Consider the following 26,865-nt stretch of genomic DNA (forward strand, 5'->3'; position numbering starts at 1 on the left):
TCCGATAGGAAAATAAATGTTTTGAATCAGTCGCCTAATTCTGGTCCAGGTGTAAAACTTAGAGGCCCACGGGCTTTCATAGCATGTCACACAAAGCCACACACCTAAACATTTTCTATTCCTTCTTCAAGTCCAGTGACAGGGTATAAATGTTTCCACATGCCAGGAGGCTAGATTCCTCATGGACAGCCAGGCTTGCATGAATGTTGGGCAGCAGGTGACCACTTAAGGAGCATGTTCATCTCTTCTGATGGATTCTTCCCTCTAACTGTGTACTAAACTCCTTACTTCTCCACTGGAAAGATGTTATCTTTCAAGGGGAGTGAGTTCCTTTGTCAGCCATCGTATCTTAAATTTCCTTCCATTATCTCCCTGACTATCTTTTTTATTCCCATTTTAAATGCTCTTTTTTGATATTACAATACAATTACTTTATACCTCCCTCACTTTTCTCTCTCCAAACCTTCACATGTACCCCTCCTTGCTGTCTTTCAAATTATTGGCTTTTTAAAAAATTCTCATTGCATGCATATATACATACAGGCTGCTAAATATAGCCTGTTCAGTCTGTATAATGTTACTTGTATGCTTGCTTTCAGGGCTAACCATTTTATATTGGACACCCAATTGGTGTGTGTGTTCCTGGGGAAGACTATCCTTTCAGTATTCCTTAGTTACCTGTAGTTCACTATGAAGGACTAAGGTTTGGGGGACTTTTCTTCATCCATTCTGGGGTGCTTATCATTGGTGTCCTTGTTCAGTTCATGTTTAGAAAGCCGTGCTGTTGAGACTTTATGGGTGTAGCTTTTGACATTACTACAAGACAGTCACCAGAAAGTCCCTGGTCCTCTGGCTCTTTTTTTTTTTTTTTGAAAAGTAATTTTATTAAATTATAAAAAGTTTCCATTTACGTCCCTCCTCCCAACGCCCTCCCACTCCCCCCCCTCCCTCTCCTCCTCCCTCTTTGTCCCCAAGGGAAGTCAGGGTCTCCTGCCCTGTGGGAAGTCCAAGTTCCTCCCCCCTCACTCCAGGTCCAGGAAGGTGAGCATTCAAACAGACTGGATCCCAAAAATCCAGTATATGCAGAGGAAACCAGTCCCAGTGTCATTGTCAATGGCTTCTCAGAAAGACTGCAGGCCAGCCACATTCAGAAAATCCGGCCACATTCAGAGAATCTGGTTGGATCACATGCTCGTTCAGTCACGGTCCATCTGGCCTTGGTAAACTCTCATTAGATCCGACCCCTTGTATCAGTGGGTGATAGTATCCCTCGCAGTCCTTCGTCATTTTCTTCCTTCCATTTGGATCTTGGGGGGCTCAGTTCCGTGCTCCAACGCGGGCCTCCATCTGTATCGTCATCCAACGCCAGATGAGGGATCTATGGTGATAAGCAAAATATTCATCAATATGGTCACGGGCCAAGGCCGGTTCAGGCACCCCCTCCTCTGTCCAGAGAACAATCTGGGGATCTCTCCTTGGACCTGGGATCCCATATATAATCAAGTTTCCTGTAAACTCTAATATGACTCCCTTAGTTGAAATATATTCTTCCCTGATCCCACATTCATCCTTCCTCCCTTCCCCCCATCCCGGTCAACCGAGCTTTCTCCATTCCTCCCCTACTCCCTTCTCTCTAACACTCTCCCCTTCCAACAACCCTCCCACCCCCCCCCATGCACCCAAGGTTACCTGGGACTCTTGACTATTTCCTACCTCCTGGCGGATAGCTAAAAAATCTTCATCAGGTTCGTCTTCTTATTTAGCTTCTCTAGGATCACGAAAAATAGGCTCAAATACCTTTAAATTATGGTTAGAATCCACTTATGAGTGAATACATACCGTGTTCCTCTTTTTGGGTCTGGCTTACCTCACTCAGTAAAGCGTTTTCTATGTCCATCCATTTGCATGCAAAATTCAAGATGTCATTATTTTTTACCGCTGAGTAAAACTCTAATGTGTATATGTTCCACACCTTCTTTAACCATTCTTCTATTGAGGGGCACCTAGGCTGTTTCCAGTTTCTGGCTATTACAAATAGTGCTGCTATGAACAGAGTTGAACAAACGCTTTTGTAGTATGTTTGGGCATCTCTAGGGTATATTCCCAAGAGAGGAATTGCTGGGTCCTGAGGGAGGTTGACTCCCAGTTTCCTGAGAAACTGCCACACTGATTTCCAAAGTGGCTGCACAAGTTTGCATTCCCACCAACAATGGATGAGTGTTCCCCTCATTCCACATCCTCTCCAGCATAGGCTATCATTGGTGTTTTTAACTTTAGCTATTCTGACAGGTGTAAGATGGTATCTCAAAGTGGTTTTGATTTGCATTTCCCTGATCGCTCAGGAGGTTGAGCATGACCTTAAGTGTCTTCTGGCCATTCGAAGTTCATCTGTTGTGAATTCTCTGTTCAGATCAGTACCCCATTTTTTAATTGGGTTAATTAGAGTTTTAGTGCCTAGTTTCTTGAGTTCTTTGTATATTCTGGAGATCAGACCTTTGTCTGATGAGGGGTTGGTGAAGATCTTCTCCCAGTCAGAAGGCAGCCTTTTTGTCTTACTGACAGTGTCCTTTGCTTTACAGAAGCTTCTCAGTTTCAGCAGGTCCCATTTATTCATTGTTTCTCTTATTGTCTGTGCTACTGGGGTCCTACTTAGGAAGTGGCCTCCTGTGCCTATATCTTGTAGACTACTTCCCACTTTCTCTTCTATCAGGTTCAAAGTGGACAGATTGATGTTGATGTCTTTAATCCATTTGGACTTGAGTTTTGTGCATGGTGATAGATATGGATCTACTTTCATTCTTCTACAGGTTGACATCCAGTTATGCCAGCACCATTTGTTAAAGACGCTTTCCTTCTTCCATTGTATACCTTTAGCTCCCTTGTCAAAAATTAGGTGTTCGTAGGTTTGAGGGTTAGTATCTGTGTCTTCTATTCGATTCCATAGGTCGACTTCTCTGTTCTTATGCCAATACCAAGCTATTTTCAATACTGTAGCTCTGTAATAGAGTTTGAAGTCAGGGATAGTAATGCCTCCAGAAGTTCCTTTATTGTATAAGATTGTTTTGGCTATCCTGGGTTTTTTGTTTTTCCATATAAACTTGATTATTGTTCTCTCAAGGTCTGTGAAGAAGTTTGATGGGATTTTGATGGGGATTGCATTGAATCTGTAGATTGCTTTTGGTAGAATTGCCATTTTTACTATGTTGATTCTCCCAATCCAAGAGCAGCGGAGGTCTTTCCATTTTCTGGTATCCTCCTCAATTTCTCTTTTCAAAGGCTTAAAGTTCTTGTCAAATAGGTCTTTCACATCCTTGGTTAGAGTAACCCCAAGATATTTTATGGTGTTTGTGGCTATCGTGAAAGGTGATGTTTCTCTGATTTCCCTCTCCGTTTCTTTATCCTTTGTGTATAGGAGTGCCACTGATTTTTTGGAGTTGATCTTGTATCCTGCCACGTTACTAAAGGTGTTTATCAGCTGTAGGAGTTCTTTGGTAGAGTTTTTGGGGTCGCTTATGTACACTATCATATCGTCAGCAAATAACGAAAGTTTAACTTCATCCTTTCCAATTCGAATCCCCTTGATCCCCTTATGTTGTCTTATTGCTATTGCTAGAACTTCAAGCACTATATTGAAGAGGTATGGAGAGAGTGGACAGCCTTGTCGTGTTCCTGATTTTAGTGGAAAGGCTTTGAGTTTCTCTCCATTCAATTTGATGTTAGCTGTCGGCTTGCTGTATATTGCTTTTATTATATTTAGGTATGATCCTTGTATCCCCAGTCTCTCCAACACCTTTATCATAAAAGGGTGTTGAATTTTGTCAAACGCTTTTTCAGCATCCAATGAAATGATCATATGATTTTTTTCTTTCAGTTTATTTATATGATGGATTACATTGATAGATTTGCGTATGTTGAACCATCCCTGCATCTCTGGGATGAAGCCTACTTGATCATAATGGATGATTTTTCTAATGTGTTCTTGGATTCGGTTTGCCAGTATTTTATTGAGAATTTTCGCATCGATGTTCATGAGTGAGATTGGCCTGTAATTCTCTTTCTTGGTTGTGCCTTTGTGTGGTTTTGGTATTAGGGTGACTGTAGCTTCATAAAAGGAGTTTGGCAGTGACTTTTCTTTTTCTATATTGTGGAATACATTAAGGAGTATAGGTATTAGTTCTTCCTGGAAGTTCTGGTAGAATTCTGCATTGAAACCATCTGGTCCTGGGCTTTTTTTGGTAGGGAGATTTTTGATAACAGCTTCTAGTTCTTCACGACTAACAGGTCTATTTAGATTGTTCACCTGGTCTTGGTTCAACTTTGGTATATGGTACTTATCTAAAAAAATGTCCATTTCTTTTACATTTTCCAACTTTGTGGCATATAAACTTTCGTAGTAAGATCTAATGATTCTCTGAATTTCCTCTGTGTCTGTGGTTATGTCCCCCTTTTCATTTCTGATCCTATTAATTTGCAAGTTCTCTCTCTGCCGTTTGATTAGTTTGGATAGGGGTTTGTCAATCTTGTTAATTTTCTCCAAGAACCAGCTTTTTGCTTCATTGATTCTTTGAATTGTTTTCTGTGTTTCTATTTTGTTGATTTCAGCCCTCAGTTTGATTATTTCCAGTCTTCTACTCCTCCTGGGTAAATCAGCTTCTTTTTTTTCTAGAGCTTTCAAGTGTGTTGTTAAGTCTCCAATGTGTGCTTTCTCTGTTTTCTTTAGGTGGGCACTTAGTGCTATGAACTTTCCTCTTAGCACTGCTTTCATTGTGTCCCATAGGTTTGAATACGTTGTGTCTTTGTTTTCATTATATTCAAGGAAGACTTTAATTTCTTTCTTTATTTCTTCCTTGACCCAGGGGTGATTTAGTAGTTGACTGTTCAACTTCCATGAGTTTGTTGGCTTCCTGGGGGTACCATTGTTGTTGAATTCTAATTTTAATCCATGGTGATCTGACAAGACACAGGTGGTCACTAATTTTTTTTGTATCTGTGGAAGTTTGCTTTGTTACCAAGTATGTGGTCAATTTTCGAGAAGGTTCCATGAGCTGCAGAGAAGAAGGTATACTCTTTCCTATTTGGGTGGAGTGTTCTATAGATGTCGTTAAGTCCATTTGATTCAGTACCTCCAGTAAATCTCTTATTTCTCTGTTAGGTTTCTGTCTGATTGACCTGTCCATTGGTGAGAGAGGAGTGTTGAAGTCTCCTACTATTAGTGTGTGTGGTTTGATGACTGCCTTGAGTTCTAGAAGAGTTTCTTTTACATATGTGGGTGCCTTTATATTAGGGGCATAGATATTCAAGATTGAGACTTCTTCCTGATGAATTGTTCCTGTTATGAGTATGAAATGTCCATCTCCATCTCTTCTGATTGATTTTAGTTTGAAGTCGATTTTGTTAGATATTAGAATGGCCACACCCGCTTGTTTCTTAGGTCCATTTGCTTGGAAAACCTTTTCCCAACCCTTTACTCTGAGTAGGTGTCTGTCTTTGTGGTTGAGGTGTGTTTCTTATAGACAGCAGAATGTTGGATCCTGTTTTCGTATCCAATCTCTAAGTCTGTGCCTCTTTATAGGTGAGTTGAGACCATTGATATTAAGTGATATTAATGACCAGTGATCGATGACTCCGGTCATTTTTTTTGGGTAGTAGCGTGTATGTGTTTTCCTTCTTTGAGTTGTGTTTGTGGAGGGTCGCTAGATGTCTGAGTTAATGTAGGCAGTGTTGGGAATGTTGGTTTCCTTGGGTTGTGATTTTCCTTCTAGTATTCTCTGTAAGGCTGGATTAGTAGCTACGTATTGTTTAAATTTGTTTTTATCCTGGAATATTTTGTTTTCTCCGTTGATAGTGAACAATAGCTTGGCTGGGTAAAGTAGTCTGGGTTTGCATCCATTGTCTCTTAGTTTCTGCAGTACCTCTATCCAGGACCTTCTGGCTTTCATGGTTTCCATCGAGAAGTCTGGTGTAAGTCTGATAGGTTTACCTTTATAAGTTACTTGACCTTTTTCCTTTGCAGCTCTCAATATCCTTTCTTTAGTCTGAATGCTTTGTGTTTTGATTATTATATGACGAGGGGATGTTTTTTTCTGATCCAGTCTATTCGGTGTTCTGTATGCTTCTTGAACCTTCATAGGAATATCGTTCTTTAGGATGGGAAAGTTTTCTTCTATAATTTTGTTGAGTATATTTTCTGGACCTTTGAAATGCAATTCTTCTCCTTCTTCTACTCCTATTATTCTTAGATTTGGTTTTTTTATTGTGTCCCACAGTTCCTGAATGTTTTGTGATGAGAATTTGTTGGATTTGCTGTTTTCTTTGGACAGAGTGTTTAATTTCTCTATGGTGTCCTCAGAGTCTGAGATTCTTTCTTCTATCTCTTGTATTCTATTGGTTAAGCTTGTTTCTGAAGTCTATGTTCGTTTACCCAGATTTTCCATAGCCAGCCGGCCCTCGGTTTGTGATTTCTTCATTGACTCCATTTCAGTTTTCAAATCTTGAACTGTTTCTATTACCTGTTTGATTGTTTTTTCTTGGTTTCCCAGAATTTCATTTACGGATTTACTCATTTCTTCAAACTTTTTGGTATATTTCTCTTCCATTTCTTTACTCATTTCCTCAATTTTTTTGTTATACTTATCTTCCATTTCTTTACGGCAGATTTTCACCTCCTGTTTAAGTTCCTCTATTAATTTCATAAAGAAGCGCTTAGAGTCGATTTCTTCTATTTCTTCTGGAGTAGGGTGTTCAATTCTTCTAGTTTCGAGCTCCCTGGATTCTGGCGATGTCATGTTGCCTTTCAGGTTGTTGGAGGAATTCTTGCATTGGCGCCTGCCCATCTCCTTCACTCTGGATGAAACTCCTCAGCACTTTCTGGATAGAACTCCTCAGCACTCTCTGGGTAGGACTTCACAGCACTCTCTGGATAGAGCTCCTCAGCCCTCTCTGGGAAGAACTGCTCAGCAGGGCAACAGGGCTAGCTGGTCTTCCCAGGACTCAGGAGACAAAGGGCCCGCAGCAGTGGGGGGAGGGGAGGGGTCCCTTGGAACACCGAAGACCCTGCTGCAGGTGCTGGGGGGGCTGTGCTCTCTTCCTGGGCAGGCAGGCTGCCCCGGTGAGCACCCACTCACCTCTCTGGGAAGAACTCTCCTCTGGCTCTTATGATCTTTCTCCCCGCTCTTCTCCAGTGATCTGTTAGCATTAGGTGCAGACATTGTATTGTAGATAAAATCACTAGGACCGGGCTCCACAATTCTGCATTTTCATGGGTTGTGGTTTTCAATAATGGTCTCTGTCAGTTGCAAAGAGAACTTTCCTTGGTGATGGATGAGAACTACACTTATCTGTGGGTATAAGGGAAAATACTTTACATATAGTGATGGATTAAGGCAGTTTGGTAAACAGGTGGCAGTAGGTTCTTCTCCAAGATCCATGACTGCCCTCGCCCTGGATAATTGGCTCGGTTTTAAGAAACAGCCATGATTTCCCCTTGAATTAAGTGGGTCTTAAGTCCACTTATAGAGTTATTGGTTACCACCAGTGTATGCTTAACACTATCATCCCATGCTGGTTGCCTTGTGATTCACAGACATCATTGCTGTGCAAGTCTCTTGATCGATTCTCTCCTTTGGAAACTTTCATGACACCTTCAGGTACTATGAAAGCTAGTCCTCAGGAAAAAAGTATTCAAGTCAGTTCTAGTTCACGGGCCTGTGGACCCTGTGTCTGAAGTGCATGATGCCTTCAGCTGTAAGGATTTACCTTCCACCAATGGGAGGTAGCCAAATGCAATAGCAGTAGCCTGTATGTTTTGCGAGTCTCTTGAACAGTGCACACAAGCAACTCAAAAGAAGGTTCCCCATGCCTTGTGCTGGGTTTTTGCTAGGTTATCCTGTGCCCAAATCAGGACATTTCATTTAAACTATTTATGTATATTTATACACAGGTTGATGTATGTATTGAATGTACTTCTCAATCCAAACCTGAAGTGTTGGGGTAAATCCATTGGATAGAAATATTGAATGTGCTACAGAAGGGACATGTGGGTGGTGAGTTAAAGAAGTTTCTAGAAGAGTCCTAGGTGTAAGTTTGGGTGTAGGTAGCAGTGTCCAGACTTGGCAAAAAAAAAAAAAAAAAAAAAAAAACACTGGATATGAGAACTAGACTAGGTATGGTGTCTTGGGAGAAACTGAATGGGAAGGGTCAGGGAAACTCACTGGACAGAATCTGAAGAAGGATGTAGAAGATGCAGTTGGATAGAGAGAGATTGACTGGAGTGCAGGAGGGACCTGTGGGTGGTCACAGGTTTAAGGATTTCTTAATGTTTCCCTGTCCAGTGATAAAATTCAGCACACTGCTCTTATTTGACAATAAGTTTAACTTTTCATCCTGAAGCAAGACATTGCCATTTCTCATCTAATATTGCAAGTTCCGCTAACTAATTTCCAAACCTGTATTTACAGCCTAACACATCAGAAACTCTTCCTTGCACTGCACTCCTAAAAGCCTACATTTTATGTGAAACAAAGCTAAATTCTAACCCCTAAACTTTACTTTCCTCCTTCACATGACCTAACCTCTATTTATCTCCTTCAGTCACCTTCTCTTGTCTTTAACCTTATCCGCTTACTAAACCTTTCATATCATCTACAATAGACACATTGTAAGATTTTTTTCACATGATGTTTCAGCCAGTCTATCAGGATGAATTTCTCCCTCAAACTTTCTTCCTTATATACTGACTACTTGACTCATGTTCAAGGTCAGGTCAAATATGAAAGCTTTAAATGAGATGTCTATAAACTCTTGAATCAAGTACTATATTCACACATTGGCATGAATAGTTATTGCTCCTTCATAACCTTCTCCAAGGCTTCAATTTTGCATTTGTAATTTCCTTGCCTCTTGAGCTTGCATGTTTCTACTTACTGGAAAATATAATCTGCAAGCGCAGAATCCTTCCTGACTTTTGATTGTTCTGACCTAGAAACTAGAAGAGAGGGTCACACAGAAATCATCTTTTTAATGCTGTTGAATTGCATATGGATAACAATAAATTATCTTTCAACCTCACTTTATAGCTCATTGCAAGGAATCATGGAAACCTATAGCTCATTGTCAAAGGTAGAGCACCTATAGAGTGCATTTTTTAAATTCATATTGTTCATTGTACTTCTCACTCAGGAATTACATATGATACAGATTTCCAGAGATCAAATATCTTCTAGAATCACAACCTTCACCTTCACATCACATTCCACAATATCTAATATTTAATACTGCCTACAGTAGCTTCATACCACACAAGTCATTGCTCCTACAAGTGGAAAAAGATATATTTCTATTTTTACTTCTATTTACAGTAGAAAAGACAAACTGAGATGTTTGCTTTCCTATATTTTCTAGCAATACCCAATTACATTAACATTAGCTCATTAAAGACGTCCTTAGTTAAATAAACAAGTAGACTTGTCAAAAATAAAACACTAAAAATACTTTGAGATGTCTACACATTTGGAGGCAAGACTTCTGATAGAAATACATAATATACAACACTATGTATCTATATAAATTATATTTTATATACTCCAAATGTCAAAAATGTGATCAACACGTCCCTCAGGGTCTTTAATAAATGGTATCATTCTTGCTTCTACATTAAAGAGTAATTTAGTTTTTTATGTTTGTTTGTTTAGTACTGGCACATTTGGTTCAGTCTTCTTGCAAGAGCAGAAAAGAAGACATCAATAAGGAAAGTTTACTTAAGAAAAAAATTTTAAAATACAATTTTCGGATCAAATCTTTATTTTACTATTTTTTTTCTCATAGATTCTTCTCTCATATAATACATCCTGACCACAGTTTTCCCTCCCTCCACTCCTCCCAGGTTCCCCACTCCATATCTCCTCTCACCCCAAATCTAATTCCCCTCCTTTTCTATTTCATAAAAAAAACAGGCTTGCAAAAGCTCACAGCCAAACAGAATGGAATAAGGCAAGGCAAAAGCCCTCCTGTCAAAGCTAGACAAAGCAATCCAATAGGAGGACAAAAAGAGTCCCAAGTGCAAGCAAAAGAGTCAGAGATACACCCACTTCCACTATTAGGAGTCCCACAAAAACACCAACCTAGCAGTCATAATATGTACACAGAAGACCTATTGCAGAACAGTGCAGGCTCTGTGCTTGCCTCTTCAGTCTCTGTGAAACCTGTGAGCTGATTTGATGTTCTCCCGGTGTCCTCCATCCCCTTTGACACCTCTTCCCACAGATTTCTCTCTGAGGGGAGGGACCCTATGGAAACTTCCCAACTATACCCTCTCCTTGTATAATGCCTGGCTCTTCATTTACTCCAATCTGCTGCCAGAGGAGTCCTCTCTGATGACAACTGGACAAGACACTAATCTATGAGCATAGCAAAATGTCATTAGGAAACAATTAATTTTTACACTTTATTTTAATTTTGTTGCCAGTTGTATTTAGTTCTACTCTGGATCTCTGGGCTATCTAGTCTCCAGTTCCTGACCATCCAGGCAGTGCTGGGTATGGGCTTCTTCTCCTGGCATGAGTCTCAAGTTAAACTAAATATTGGCTGGCCACTCCCACAAGTTCTGAACCACCATTGTCCCTACACATCTTACAGGCAGAACAGGTTATAGTGGAGGAATCTGTGGCTGGGTTGGTTAATTATCACATAGGTCAAAAACAGTGTTTGATTAAGAATATGCATTCTCAGAGTCTACATGGGACTTTAACATCAGAGACTCTTCTTTCTGGAGACTGTCACAGGGAGCTTCTGTCTTTCCTAAATTCTCAGAGTAAGGAAAAGAGTTGACAGTAAGAGCTATGAATGCAGGAGAAGTAAGGGAAGAAGAACCCCAGCACTAATTAATTCACCACATCCAAATGTTGTAGCAAAATGTAAAACCAGTGAAAGGCTTTTGATACAGTTGCTTTAAAAGATTTAGTTACAAAAATAAAGCAAAAAAAAAAACAATAAAAAACTACATGGTATTTTGAGTTAGACAGAGTGACAGAAAGGTTTGTATTATTTTTTAATTTTAGAACCAGACTCGGATATTTTCTGCCCCTTACATTTCACTGAGATTCAGTTCCACAGACTGTGCTATGTATCCACTTATCCTCCCATCTGCACTTAGAAGGTCTGGAGGGAATATGTTTCAAAGGAAATGTGACTCTTGCTATTTCTTAGCTAGAAATCTTACATTTCTCTATTAAGTTTTCACAGAACACATCATTTGGTGCCTCTGGGCCTTTGTGGAAAATAGAAGCTTATAGTAATATAAGGGTGGAATGAAATTAGGATTTTAAAATTTTGTGAAGTTTTCATAAATATGAAATCTCCTGTTCACTGCTTTAGGATCAATGACTTTAATACTTGCCTTTCAGTATGTTGGCAGCATCCACTGGACCCCAAAATTAATCTGCACTAAGCACCAAGGCATTGGCTTTTTAATAAACTAAATATAATAGGCTTATTTTCTAAATACATTACTTTGTGAACCTGTCTTAGTTAGAGTTTCTATTGTTGTGAAGAGACACCATGACCGCTTCAACTTTTATAAAGAAAACATTTCATTGAGGGCCTTGCTTGCAGTTTCAAAGGTTCAGTTTGTTGCCATCATTGTGAAGAGTATGGTGGATGCAGACAGATATGGTGCTGGAGGAGCAGCTGAGAGTCCTACATCTTGCAGACAACAGGAAGTTGACTGAGACACCGGGTGACATTCTGAACCTGCCTGCCCCCACAGTGACACACTTCCTCCAAGGCCACACCCTCTCCAAAAGAGCCACACCTCCTACTGGTACACTGTAAGATTATGGGGCCAATTACACTTAAACTGCTACAGGACCCAAATATAAAACTGTCTCAAATGTAAGATAGCTACCCAAATCTCAAAATTGTTTTGACCAACTGGAAATACAGGCAGGTAAATGAAAAGTCAGCACGTGATGTGAAGTACCACAGTGACCCAAGCACCTGAACCGCCATAATCCACGGGAGTAGTGCACAACAGAGCCTTTGGAATTATTTAGGACTAATAGAGCTACTATATATCCACCATGTATAGGAGGGCCGCTTGTTGGTTCCCAGCTGTCTAGCCCCAAAATAATCACACAGAAACTGTATTAATTAAATCACTGCTTGGCCCATTAGCTCTAGCTTCTAATTGGCTAACTCTTACATTAATTTAGCCCTTTTCTATTATTCTGTATATTGCCATGTGGCAGTGGCTTACCTGGAAAGATTCAGCATGTCTGACTCTGGCAGCTCCCTGGCGGTTGACTCTGCCCTTCTTTCTCCCAACATTTAGTCCAGTCCTTCCTACCTACCTAAGTTCTACCTTATCAAGAGACCAAGGCAGTTTTTTTTTATTAATTAAAGGTAATCACAACACACAGAGGGGATTCCCACATCAACCATGTCTACTGGGAAAGCCACTGACCAGCTTGCACATCACAAATGCTTATGCCATAGAGAAATTTGATTTGTAAGCTAATTTAATTATAATGAATTTCAGCCTGCATGACTAGTGACTACATAGTTGGACAAGTCTGTAGAAAGTTAATGTTTCACTTAGCAGCACTTTGCTCTTGTTATTCAGATTTCTCAACTGCATCTTGACAACACTTTTCAATGTAATCAAAATGTTAGGTTTGCCACATAGTCTTTGCTACAGCCCATAATTTTTACTTCTAAGTTTAAAATACAGTGAAGATTCAGACAAATGTTATGTGCAAAGATAGAAATATCTTTGTGTTTCTATCTTTATTCAAAGGTTAAGTGTGCCCTGATATTTATAGAGTCAGGATAATTACCTATACAGAATGAGACCTAGGAAAGGAGACACACACATAAAGCTCCTACTACCAGTCTGAAGAATGTCCTTGCTTTGTGTCTTCTGAATTAGCACTGTGCTATCCTATGTCCATAGGACAAAAGAGCCCATAATGAAATGGAAAAACCTTTTGCTCTGCATGTTATTTTCAAGTGACTTTTTTAAAAAGGCGGAGGAGGGGAGTGGGGTATGGGGCAGGGACTTGGAGGAGTATAGGGAGGAGAAACTGTTTGGGGTATAATATATCAAAGGGGAGAGAGAGAGAGAAAGAGAGAGAGAGAGAGAGAGAGAGAGAGAGAGAGAGAGAGAGAGAAACTAATTAACTCATTTATGGAGGGCTGGAGGGTACTCTTGCCTTGCAGAGGATCGAAGTTCAGTCCTCAGCACCCAGGTGAAATGACTTACAACAGGCCTGTAGCTCCAGCTCAAGAGGATTTGATCTCTTCTGGCCTTTCAAGGCCCTGTGCTCATGCACACATACACACACAACTTATTTTTAAAATTTTATCCATTTGTCTCATATGTATGAGTATTTTGTCTCTATGTGTGACTGTGCACCATGTATGTGCCTGATGTCCTTGAATATCCTGGAACCGGAATTACAAACAGTTGTGAGCCACCATGTGGAAGCTTAGATAGATAGATAGATAGATAGATAGATAGATAGATAGATAGATAGATATTATATATAATAAATAGATATATGTAGATAGATATCTATATTAAAGACATAGACATATATATTATACATAATATTTAATTTTAAACAAAATGTATTTATGGGCAGACAAGGTGACTCAATCAGTAAAGACACTTGATGCTAACCTGACAACTGAGTTTGATCACATGGTGGAAAGAAAGAATCTATTCCTTCAAGCTGTCCTTTGGCCTCCACACATGTCACAGCACTTGTACCTTGTATACACACACACACACACACACACACACACACACACACACACTGAAGGCATGCATACAAAAGAAATTATGTAAATAAAATCCAATGAAAGACTCATTTATAACCACATCCAGCACTTCCAATTGTGAGGTCACACAAGAATTATCCCCTGCAAATTATTTAAAAAGCTATTTTAAATATGTTCTTTTCAGGAGGTTGACACAGGAGGCTTTTGTGCATTTGAAGTTAACCTGGGCTACAAAATGAGTCCCAATATAGTCTGTCTCTTTTTAAAATAAAATCAGGAAGTCAAGGTCATCCATGTCTTCGTCTAAGTTCAAGATCAGCCTGCATTAGACGATATTTCAAAATGAGGTTGTATAGTGAGTGGTTCCTAGCATTTTGCAAAATCCTCATCTGGCTTAGAGAAACAGGGATCATCTATTTCTCTATCATACAATCTGCTTAATCTTTGTCAGTCTAGCTTAGAGTCCTTCAATAAAATATTCCAAATAGTTGAAAATAAAACATGAAGTTTTCCCTAATTATTAATTATGTCAAATATGTGCAGGCAAGAAGACTCAAGATTTTGTGTGTGTGTGTTGTGCTATAAAACAACTGTCTTAGCATATGTGGTAATAAAGAAAATTATAGTAATTAAGAAAAATTGGAAAAACCAAAGATTACTTGTTTTGCAAATTATTTGTACTGTTTTCAACTACATGAAAAGTTTTCCCAAGCCACCATCAGAGGGTTGCTCTGCTACTCATCAATATACTAAAAAGTACAAGAGTTTAGATTGTGTTGGAATGACTCTTTATATATTTTTTATTTATTCTCTGAGAATTTTATACAGATATGCAATGTTTTTTATATACATACCTTACTCCCCAACAACTTTTCCCAGATGTTGCCTACCATATTCCCCACCCACCTTCATCTCTCTCTCTCTCTCTCCCCCTCTCCGTGTGTGTGTGTGTGTGTGTGTGTGTGTGTGTGTGTGTGTGTGTTGACTGACTTGTTCTTATGCGGGTCTTTAGCGGGCAACCACAACCTCTGTGAGCTCTTGAGTGCAGTGGTCTTGCCATGACCATTAACTGGACTGATTCTACAATCTAGTAAAAATTGAGATCACGAATTTCCTTAGTCAGTGAAAAAAAAAGGGCATACACATTTATCTCAAATGACTCCCACATCTCTATAAGGATGAGGAATTGTGTCATCACTTTAAAGATATTGATATGCACTACTATCATACAGCTTTGTATTTGTTGACAAATAAAAAAATTCTTTGGCTGCCTTGTCTATAATACAAGCAAAGAGACAATCCTAAACTGACCCTCCAAACTTCCTTTTGAACTCTCTTTCTCCAAAATTAAATGGGCACTGTCTAATAGGTTCCATTTAGTTCTGACTCTTTACTAAGAATTGGGAGAAAAGGAAGATTAAAAAGGAATGTCAATCTGCCTCAGTCCAGGACAAAAATCCTCTTATGCATTGCATGAAATTAGTGCCTTCCAGAAGGAATGATTTCAGTGTGATGATGTTCTTACAAGAAGAATTAAGGTGCTTCCAGGTGTTCTTCTTGGATCTTTAGCTAGTGGGGCAGATCAATCAAAAGAAAAATGATTTGATGGATATTTTTGTTGTTTTATTTTTAATGAATATGAGACACTCGTATTCATTAAAATTAGAAAAATGATAAATAATGAATCACCTCAAATTACAAAATTTCCATATTTCTTAAGAAACTGACACTGTGTCTGCCAATAATAGCCACATCTAATATTTATGAAAATCTGGCTTTCTATAATGAGAAATTCAACAATTACCATGGTAATAACTCGGGCAGCAGGGATGAAATATATGGTAATAAAAGTGAGGCTCAAGTGGAGACAGCACGTGCAGCATCACAGCTCTCGGACCCAGGAACGCTTCCAAGCTCTGTAAGGTGAAGTATTCCTGTTCATCGTAATGATTCAACTTAATGAGAAACTTGCCTTCTGCAATGCAATTCCCATTATTTTTCTTTTATAAGGATTTGGAATTTCTCACAGTGTTTTATTAATGATTTCTCAATGTCTATATCCTTCCCCGAACTGCCCTGTGTTCTTTTTAAGTCCTGTATTACCTTTCATTTCATGCAGAGTTTTCTCCTTTTATTTTCTGAATTATAGTTCAGTGGCCTTTTCCCCCCTCTGAACTATTTAGAGGGCAACGTGCTCTATTCCGATGGTTTCTAATGCGAGTGAACAAGGTGATGGAAAGCTCCCAAGAGAAGTTCTAACATTACTCTTAGCCTGTGCTTTAGCATCTTTTTATATTCCTTTCCTTGCTTGCTTTGGAAACTCTGAGACTTGGTATGAACCATAAGAATATAAACCCGGAATCCTGCCACAGCGTTAAGTTCTCTGCTTCAGTAAATTGGCTGACTTGTAATCCCATTAGAGGGGTGATCTTTAGCTAACACTTAATGACAAAGATCAAGTTTTATAAATAAGTGCTAAAACTTAATTTAAAATCTGAGTACTAGGAGAGTAAAATGTTACATACAGAAACAAACTATAAATATGTCTATTTTTTTAGGAGTACACAGAATTCAGCTGAGCACAGACTTTTATGAAGTACTTTTAAATTAACTATTTTAGAGTCTTTTAAAGTCAGTTTCTGGCCACATTCTATAAGACAGGAACAGCTCTGACCGCAAAAGTGAAAAAGAAAACATACAGAATGAATATTTTTAGAAAAGGGTATTTAAATTTTAATATTTTATTTCACAGCAAATTCTACTACTCATTATGATCATGTCCCTGTTTACCCTTTAAATATGCATGTAGGATGGATAAAAATACAATGGACACAGCTTAGCAACAAGATAAGAAAGAGCATTCCCAATGCCATCAAATTTGATGTGTGAGTCAAGTAGTTCTACCAAGATGATGTAAAACCTTGAGAAAACACTCATGCCAGCATCTACGCATAGCCTATGTTAGTCTATGTCTATGAGTTCAGTGTTCTAGCCTTAGCAACGCTATATATGCACATAAGCCACTGGGGGCAGATCAGACTGGGCTCGCTGTTCTTAACTCGTGTCCTTTCTCACCCTTCTGAACCTTCATTTCTAGTATGTGAAAGTAAGTGTTCCAAAATACTTGTAACAAAATAATGTTTGGATAAAATGGATAGACAGCCTTGGGCTATATCTCAGTAGTAGAATGTGTGTTTAGCATGCATGGTTTTGAATACTCAGCAAACAAAATATATAAATAATTTATAATGAAAATTTAGAATTTATTAGCTAAAAATTTTTTTTGACTTTTGATGGGATTGGCTTTGTTATATCATTGTACTAGGAAAGATGATAAGTATAGTTAATTCCTAATTTCAATATAATGATATTAAGATTATAGAAAGTAAATAATTTTCAATGGCTCTAACTAATGAGCAACAAAGATGGACCTTGTGTCTAAATTACTTAACTTCCTGGAAGACTTTTATGGCAAGAACTTTAAATCTTTGAAAATAAAAGAGATTGAAGAAGACACCAGAAAGTGGAAAGATCTCCCATGCTCTTGGGTGGGTAGAATTAACATAGTAAAACTGACATTCTTACCAAAAGCAATCTACAGATTCAATGCAATGCCCATCAAAATCCCAGCAAAATTTTTCAGACCTCAAGAAAAGGTACTCAACTTCATATGAAAAAGAAAAAAACAAAACAAAACAAAAAAAACAGAATAGTCAAAACAATCTGGTACAATAAAGGAACTTCTGGAAACACAACAATCTCTGATTTCAAACTCTACTTCAAACTATCTACAGTACTGAAAATGGCCTGGCATTGGCATAAAAACAGACAGGAGGACCAATGGAACCAAATCGAAGACCCAGATATTAATCCACAAACCTACAAACATCTAATTTTTGACAAAGAAGCCAAAAATATCAAATGTAAAAAAGAAAGCATATTTAGCAAATGGTGCTGGCATAATTGCATATCAACATGTAGAAAAAATGAAAATATACCCATTGAACCTCTTAGAAGAGAAAGTAGGAAGTACAGTTAAACACATTGGCACAGGAGACCACTTCCTAAATATAACCCCAGTAGCACAGACACTGAGGGAAACAATTAATAAATGGGACCTCCTGAAACTGAAAAGTTTCTGTAAAGCAAAGGATATGATCAACAAGACAAAATGGCAGCCTACAGAATGGGAAAAGATCTTCACTAACTCCACATCAGACAAAGGTCTGATATCCAAAATATACAAAGAACTCAAGAAATTGATCAACAATAAGACAAATAATTTATTTAAAAAATGAAGTACAGACCTAAACAGAGAACTGTCACCAGAAGAATCTAAAATGGCTGAGAGACACTTAAGGAAATGCTCAACATCCTTAGCCATCAGAGAAATGCAAATCAAAACAACTCTGAGATTCCATCTTACTGTAAGAATGGCCAAGATCAAAAACACTGATGACAACTTATGATGGAGAGGATGTGGGGTAAAGGGAACACTCCTGCACTGCTGGTAGGAGTGCAAGCTGGTACAGCCCCTTTGGATATCAGTATAGCGATCTCTCAGAAAATTGGGAAACAACCTTCCTCAAGACCCAGTAATATCACTTTTGGACATATACCCAAAGAATGCTCAATTGTGCCACAGGAACACGAGCAAGCTCATAAAAGGGCCAAGAAGAACAAGTTAAGCCCACTTTTGCCTCCCATTTCACTTACCCTGTGTAGAGATGTTTATGCCTTTTGTAGAATGCAACATTCTTGGTGCCATAAAGGGAGTAACAATTAGATGGTTACAAACATAAGCCTGCTAGTTCCTTGGTCTTGGAGTTCTTAACCGACAAAAGCTTAAGAAATACATTTACTTTGCTCATAAATTTCTAATTCTAAAACATTTTGTAATAGCACAACCGGATTAAGACATAAAAACAAATCATTTGTAAACCACTGCTCCACAAATACTGAATTAACTTTCTTAATAATTACTATGGAAATATTAAAATACCAAGGAAAATAATTCATTTTTGAAGACCATATGATTCTAAAAAATTACCCTGAATCCCTTATATTAGAGCAATATTAGGTTAGATTAATTACTAAGGTATCTAGACATATCTGGAGTTGATTTCTTTAACCACACATACTCATTTTAGTGGGGTATATACTCTAATTTTTGCCATACTTTATTTAAAGATCTTCCTTTCATGGGTTCACCTGACAACACTCTTATAACAAACAAGTTTTCAGTGTTTTACCACTCTGGAGCCCTTTACTTATATTATAGCACACACAAATGCACACAAACACGCACACAAAGAGAGAATTACTCATGTAGATAGCACTACCATTTGAAGTTCAGTTTAAATGGAGACTTGCTTTATCCTGAAGTGAAATGTGAGGGAGCCACACAGGCTAATTTCCTGTTCTAGAGATTTCTACCTGTCCAGTACTTCTTAGCTAATAATTTCTCTTTCAAAGATATCATGGTTTCCCCCTACATACATAATACAGTATTGCTATTTTCATTGCTTGGCCATAGCAGAATTGCAACACTCCTTTGTCCTCATTAACTGAAACATTTATCCTGTGTGCCAAACCTTCTGATCTCCTTCTCTCCAAACCTGGAAATCATTTTCTTCTATTCACTTCTATTAGCTCAACTATGAAGAAGGCTTTGTTTTAACATTTTACTTATATAGTGTATGCATGAATATGCATGCATCTGCCTTACTTGCCTTTACATGGATTCTGGGAATTTGATTCCTGGTCCTCTTGATGATGCCACAAGTGCTCTACCCACAGAGCAGTCTTCTAGCCCTAAGTTATCACTGATTAAATGCTTTCTTTTGAAGCTGTATTCACCAGGATATTGAGAGTAATGTTGGTTGTTATCAAAGTTCTGCTGGCTTTTTAAGCTGGTTGATATTTAGTTTTCAGTTTCCGTTTCAGAGCTAATCCTTCACAAAGTCAGTGAGAATAAAATCTATTTTTCTGGTTATATATAGCTAAGATGAAGAATATATAATCATATTTTTATATAGATACTTGACATGTGTGCTAAGTTCCATCACTGTATAATTGATTTAAGTTTGTTTCCCCACACATATGACTTATTTCTATTGATATCTGCCTTATTGTTCTATCTAAGAGGGTGAATGGAGGTGAGCATTCTGAGGCTTTTTTTAATATGGTCAGACCTGCACTGAGTCCTAGCTATTCTATTTTTTAATCTTGCAGCGTTTTTTTTTTTAGTCCTTTCTGCCTACTTCACTTCCTTTATCTGAAAAGAGGTGTAGTTATACTCCCTGCCTCTTGAAACTTTCTTGTCAAATAAGAAGACAGAAGAGTCTAGCAAAATAACTGCACATGTCATGGAAATAACATGTGACAGCTATTATCATGACCACTGCTGGCTATTATTAGCAACCATGACTGGAAAACAAACTGAAAGTTTAGTGGAAGCAGAGACACCTAGAACAGCCCTGGAACTTCTCCAGTCTGTCTGAACACAAGGGTCACAAATGGAAGCACACCCTCTGCCATCGACTTGGAAGGATGGAGTGTAGAGTTTGCATTATTCTCCATCATTAGACACTCTACAATTACTGTTTGTCCCTCACCTTGGGCTCTGACCACAGTGATCTTATACATCTATACCATCTGTAAGAGCTGAATGTTCTATCTTCTTAGTGTGAGAGTAAGGGAACGCTTGTAAAGGTGTCTTCCAACCCTCCAGTAAGGATGAGAGAGATTACATACATAGGAGGGTAGAAAGGTACTGAGAATAGAAAAGTTGCACACTTGACATAAAATTTACAAATTCTGATTTTCAATGGAGCAAGCATTCATCATGCAAATACATGAAAAATAAACACAAGCATGTGCAGTGTTCATGTAAATACATGCAAATAAAAACCGTTTTTCTATTTTATTCATAAATTTATCCCATCCAAATATTTTGGCAGAAAATCATTTGCATTGAAGCTCATATAGCTAAAGCACATGTGTCTGAACCATAAAGGTAGTCTTTGCATGTAGATTGCAGTGATTATTGCTATATAACTGAAAATCACATCTTGGAAAATTATTGTTCACTGGGTTCTCTGAATGGTACTTACTTCTCATTAAACAAACGATGACAAGATCTACAAGCTCCATGAAAAGAGATCATGCTTTATCTTTTTCAACCCTGAATCTCTAGTACCAAGCATACTATTTCAAATTAAATTATTTAGGGTAGACCTTGATTAAATATATAAATGCCTTCTAGTTTAAAGATATGTAGTGTTTTCATTATATTCCTCATGTTGATGAACTCACCTGAGTGAGCTTCCTACAAAGTGCATGAACTTTCCTCTTTATTTAAGTTTGGGTATTTTATGGTTGGTCAAGTTCTTTTATAATAATATACTGAGACAGTATCAAGGCTTCTCAGAACGACTTCCCCAATCCCACAAAAATATGAATTCAATTGACCATGCCACATTAATAAGAACATGGATTGTTCTTATAATCAGTTGTGTCGGTTGACTAAAGTGTTCTGGATTTTTCCTTGAGGGAGTAGATGCACAAGACAGTGAGATGAGAAGGTACTAGCTCTGTATTCTATTATAATTCATCCTTATTTATATACTAATCGTAGAAAAATAAGTGCTGGGGCTGGAGAGATGGCTCAGAGGTTAAGAGCATTGCCTGCTCTCCCAAAGGTACTGAGTTCAATTCCCAGAAACCATATGGTGGCTCACAATCATCTGTAATGGGGTCTGGTGCCTCTTCTGGCCTGCAGGCATACACATAGGCATAATGTTGTACACATGATAAATAAATAAATATTTTTAAAAAAAAGAAAAAGAAAAAGAAGTGCTATCTCTATCTCTACCTTCTCTCCATCAATCACTGTCCAGTATGAAATATCATGGTGAGAGATATAATCTTTCTCACCAGTGACAGCATCTTTAAAATCTATGGCAGAACAAAATATCCCTGCCATATCTCTAAGGCATGTCATGTAATTATACCAATTATACAGGACAGAAGTGGGGATAAGCAAAGCTATTTGACAAGTTTAAAACTGTGGGGTGATAATAATGGAATGACAATATGTAGTTGCTAAGAGTTCTTACTTTTTATCCTTAGAGCAAACACACCCATGCACATGCACATGCACACACACACACAAAATAAGCACACAGGTGCACACAAACACATACATACACACACATGCACACATGTTTACATACACATGCATGCACACACCCACATACGTATACATGAAATTTCTAAGCCATGAATAATACTATGTATTTTCCTCAAATTGAAAATTTTGAATTGTCCTAAAAATAGAAAATTTCACATAGATGTAGAAGTTTTCAACAACTCCAATTTCTGTAGAACCTGTTTCCACTTTTGGCATATTCCTTGGCATACAGATCTAAATGGAACCACAAACATATGTCATATCCTTTCAAGAAAGGAAGCAATTTGTAAATAATTGATGATCCATGAAAATAAAACTAGTTTTAACACCGAATAAGTAAAAAGATAGGTGAACTTTAGGGCACTTAGTAATGTATCATAAATTAAATTGCATGAATTGGTTTTCTCCTCAAAATGAAATACTCAGTCCATGAGAATAGTGAGCAGTCCTTCCAGGTGGCATTAAATATCTCAACACTTTTCCCAACATGCCAAGAAATGATATTGCATCTGTCTGATCTGACATTCTGGTCAGAAACTTAATTTTCTAGGATATTAGATCTTTATTTGCTTGGAGAAATCATTTTCCATAATGCATTCATGTCTCAAAATGTGCGTCTAGCCCCACTGAAGACAAGCTAAAACACAGATATAATGTTTTTCTTAGAATTGTCTAGAGTTATGGATGAGATTATTTTAATTCTCTGAGTAGATGACAGATTACCTTCCCTCTCAGTCAGCTTGTTCTGAGTGGAATGAATGGATGCAATTGATTCTTCATTATTTAAGTTACCTTTTCTATCTATAAAGGCTAAAATAAGTAACTGCATATTTCTAAAGTTCTCCATGGGTGGATTTTAAAATAGGTGGCAGTTCTAGGAATAATTATAAGGTGATTTTAGAAGCAAATTCCAACATGGATGGGGAAGGGGTTCACAAGGCCCAGTCTCTAATATAGAGCTATTAGCAATAAGGGGAGGCTATGGAAGGGAGAATCTATTTTGCTTGGGAACATGGTTTCTAGTAGGCTGCCCATGCTCTACTGGATGGCCCCACGCCTATGTGTAAGCAGTCAATACATACTGGACACAGTAGGCTGTTTCTTTTAAGACATCAAGGTTCAAGAGTGTGTTGAGGATCTTGGGGAAAAAAAGGAGGGAGGGTGATATGATCAAAACACATCGTGTGTATGAAAGAAACCCTGTCTCAAAAAAAAAACAAACAAACAACAACAAAGGAGATAGGTAATAGATTTTTAAGAAAGTCCTTCATGATTTGGCAACCCACTGGCTAGAGATTATACCCTCAACTCTCAGGAAACTCAGGACAAGTATAATGGGACTATACACAGAAACACAGTTAGGAAATTCTAGTCTATGAAAAAGAAGCTGAATCAGAATCTGACAGCATTTGGTGAGGTAGAGACATGGTTGCAAGGTACACTGATAGATTCAAAGTGGTTCATAAATATTGGGGACTGCACAGAGGCAAAGTCCACATTAATAACCCCATGAAGATGCAACCAGAATTTATGAACCTAGCTTATAGAAGGCTGCTGGAGACGGGGCCATTGTTCAGAACTAGGCCTGTATGCTTAGTAACTGTGATTGGACCTGTGAAGGACTTCCCACTTCTGGGACCAGTATCCTTAACTCTATTTTCAAGATCAGTTTAAAGGGAAAAAAAAATGTTCACAACTTGGCCACTCAAGCACTACCAGGAGACACAACTAATATCTTAGACCCAGCTTCAAAAGGAACATACGGTGGTGTGACTGTCATCTGGAAGCTCAGGAAGGAACATCAGGAGACATGAGGTTAAAACCAGCAAGGCTACATTCATACTCTATCGCCCCATCCAGTCCTCTGCTCCTCGTATGCATCCCTCCTTGATTTAATATCCAGTGCCAGAGTAGCATGCCACCGTGGTTCTACTCCATAGTTGTCCTTTACCTGCACGACAACAGTTTATCAAACAAGAAGCTGCAAACACTGCTAAGGTTGTGAAGAAAAATGAATATTCTACACTGCTGGCTGGGATGTAAACTGGTATTGCCACAATGGAAGGCAGTGTAGATCTTCCTCAAGAAACTAAGAATAGAATTTCCATGTGACCCAGCTAGTCTACTTCCAAGAATCGAAAGTAGTCTAAGTCAACCTGCCATGGAGATATTCGCAAGTCCATATTTACCAATGCACTATTTTCAACAGCTGAGAAACACCAGTGTAGAAACCACTCGCCAGATAAGTGGATGGAGAAAATGGGGTATACATACACAATGGAATTTTGTCCATACTGCAAGAAAAAATGCAGCTGCAGGCAATTGAGGAAAATGGATGGAACTGGAGATAATTATACAAAACAAACTAGATATAGAAAGACAAACACTACATAATCAAAGACTAGATGTGTGTGTGTGCGTGTGTCTGTGTGTGTCTGTGTGTGTAGTACAAGCAAGTAGAAGGGTAACTGTGAGAGGGAAGGTATGGATTTTTAAGAAGAAAGGGGATTAGGGAATGAGAAGGTAATGAAATACAGTTAAATAAAAGCAAAAGGAGGGACTCTTTGTCTGATAAAAGCAGACAAACAAGAAAAGCACAGAGTGAGCACTATTGAATAAGATTAAATACAATGACATACGTGTATGAGAAATGCATAATAATATTCATTAAACTCTTTATATTAACTTAAAATTTTAAAATGTGAATTGTGGTAACAAAAAGTCACTTCTGATATATACATGTCTATGGCATAGCTTGGAAAAAAAATGTCCTGAAACATGATTATTGTTTGAGACCTGAATTTTTAGGTTAACTGCATAGTCTCTCCTGGCTCTGGGTTTGCTTCATTTTATTTTGCTTGTTGTTTTTGCCAAATCTGACTGCCATCCTTAGAAGTAAATGCCAAATACAGTCCTGCCAAACAAGAGATGTTCCATCGATTCCTCTTAAATGCGCAACGGTGTTTTCATAGTTCTACCTCATGGTTTGGTATCATGAACCCACCAACCTACAGATATCACAGAGTCCAGGTTCAGTTCTATTTGTAAACTCAATGCGGGTAATAACAGTTTTTTAAAAAGTAACTATGTTGTTTGTATTTCCTCCGTGCCTTGTGGTTTTAAAGGTCAGAGCCTAACTTGCTCTTTTTAAAAAGAAATTGACTAATTAAGCAATTAAACTCTGACTGTGGATGACCTAGGAAGCACCGGGAGAAGAATGCTTAGCTGGTTTGAGGAAAGAACCCAAGATTTGCAGGAGGAGCTGCATTTCCACTACGGGCAATTCTTTCTCGTGTTCTGAAATCAGAGTCCGCTTTCTCCATCATGAGTATGGAGGGTTCAGAGGGAGACAACACAACTGTTTGTAGCACTGTTGCCTGCAGGTGAGCAGCGCTTGTTCCCTCTCTCACCCTGTGTCTTACTCTTTGCAGCCTTCCAACTGCTAATTAAGACAAAGGGCAATGTTATATCCTTGAGCAGCCGACTAGTGCCCTTTCCCAGTCTGGGATGTGACAGACAGCACGCTCAACGGATGCTTTTTTGTGTGTTCTTTATATAACTTGATAGACTAATCAAGTGCAAGCTGAGCAGACTGAAAGGAAGAATTATTTCACACCCTGCTGCTGCTACTGAAAAGTGTAGAAAGGATCTTGGAGAGATTCCTTAATGTTTCCCCTCTAGAATGGCATACAGAATGCAACCGAGCAAGCATTAGGATTCACAATGCCATCTGTCTGTTGAAAAGAAAGTCTAATCCATTAGACACTGAGACAGATAGATAGATAAATACTTTTTGCTTAGTTTCCTTAGTGTGTGTGTGTGTGTGTGTGTCTTAAGTCATTCTCTGTTGAAGTGAAACTAAGATATTGAGCAACTAAGATAAGTAATGAGGTCTGATTTTCTTTTCCAGTTAAGGAAATGTTCTACTTTGACAGTGATCTGAAAGTTTCCAATAACCAAAAAATACTATGTGTTGCTTAAAAGTAAAAAAATTTTAATAATTAAGTTTGTAAAAAAAAACATATAGGTGCCTGTATTAGCCTGCTTTTCTTCATTAACCCAAAACAGGTAAGAACCAGTCTACTTAGGAAGAAATGGGCTTCCTTCAGTGAATATCTATGGAGGGACAAAGTTCAAACAGTAGGGGTCAGACTGTAGTGAATGCTAACCTTTGGTGGTGTCATTTCATAGTGTGACTAGCCATGGGGAAAGAAAGCACTGGAGGACCAGGATGGATAACCAAGATTAGAGAAACATTTGGAAGGCTTCAGCTCGCCAATAGCCCTTTAACTATTAAGGCCTCACTGTCTTAAGAGGGCTCCATCAAGCCTCTGATGACCTGAGACCCATCCCATAATCATTCTATCATCTCCCAACAGCTTCACCCTGAAAACCTGGTCCTTCACCACACTGGATGCTAAGGACACTCAGATCACACCAGAACACAACAAAGCCTCACAATAGACAAAGCTCTTCCAAAGAGCAGCTGCAACTCTGAAGGGGTATAGACTTCTACAGCCTAATACTTCCTCTTACCACTTAAAACAAAATAACCAAGAAAAACACAGAAAACTGAATGAACCAAAGAAAGTTCGTAGTAAAAATAATTACCTGAGAATTTTGTCCTATGCGCCAGTTTAATTTCCGAAGACAAACATCTTAGATTATGTGTCTATACATATTGCATTTGCTTATACAAATCTAATGTTATATATTTCAGATTTATAAACTTTTTACCTAACTCTTTCTCAGGGTCCATGACTGCCAACTCTGTCTCTGTGAGCCACTACAGGTCCTGTTGAGTTGATTCTGTGGCCTGTATTCTTGTAGTATCCTTAACTCCTCTGACTATATAAGCGGTAACATCTTTACATTAAACAATGATACATGATATG

This window comes from Myodes glareolus, chromosome 23 (genome assembly GCF_982192425.1).
Source record: "Myodes glareolus chromosome 23, mMyoGla1.1, whole genome shotgun sequence".
Classification (NCBI taxonomy): Eukaryota; Metazoa; Chordata; class Mammalia; order Rodentia; family Cricetidae; genus Myodes; species Myodes glareolus.